Source organism: Ammodytes marinus (genome assembly GCF_949987685.1).
Source record: "Ammodytes marinus genome assembly, chromosome: 21".
Classification (NCBI taxonomy): domain Eukaryota; kingdom Metazoa; phylum Chordata; class Actinopteri; order Uranoscopiformes; family Ammodytidae; genus Ammodytes; species Ammodytes marinus.
In genome coordinates, this window is record NC_137225.1 from 25,385,297 (window position 1) to 25,386,197 (window position 901).

Sequence of the window (901 nt, forward strand, 5' to 3'; positions counted from 1 at the left end):
AGACACAGTGGAGTCAGGGGGTGGAGGGCACAGCGGCTGAGAGTTCAGATTAGTAACCGTACCTGCAGTCACCATCTTTTTTTTTTTTTTTTTTAAACGTCTCTCAACCCTCCTAACCTAACCGATCCACCCCCAAAAAACCACACCCATGTTCCTCTAGCCTGTGTGGGGTTGTATGTAAACAGATGGGAGAAAAAAATTATTGGTACAGAATACAGATGTGAATTTGGGCCACGGAAGAGAAAAAAAAAATAGTTTAGACTTTTTTTTTTTTTTTTTTTAAACATTATGCACTTTTGAGAAAAAATACATTTTCGACTTTATTCTCAAGGTGCATATTGAAGATTTTTTTTTAAATTCCCCCTCACATTTTTCTCTCCGTCTCCAGTGGCCCAAATACACTGCAGTACTTTTGGAGTATCTGAATATTTGCACCTGAACGCTTTAAGAGGTGGCTCTGAAAAGGTTGGATTGGGTTCATTTGTGGAACGTGCAAACATGTAACTTTGGACTATTTTCTGGCATTTGAAAAAAAGGTGCTCTGAGGAACTTTTAGTTTTTGTTAATTCTAGCGCCCCCCCCCCCCTTTGGACTAAAAGCAGTAGTGTTTTTACCACGCCAGCTGTTGTTCCTGGGTGAGCGTATATACCCATGACAAAGGCATTAAGAAAAACTATATAAAACCATAATTCTTTGCACTGATGGTCTCGTTTTGCTGTTACATGTAATTTATGATCATCAGAGGAAAAATTAGACTGTTTCAGAAATATTTAAAAGGTTCCTCGTAGCACCTTTAACAAACAAAAGGAGTAATACATTATTTAGAAAAATGTTGCCAGCACTTTTCAAACCCTATTTCTTTACCAGGGGAAAAGTATCTATACATTGAATATGTACGTTG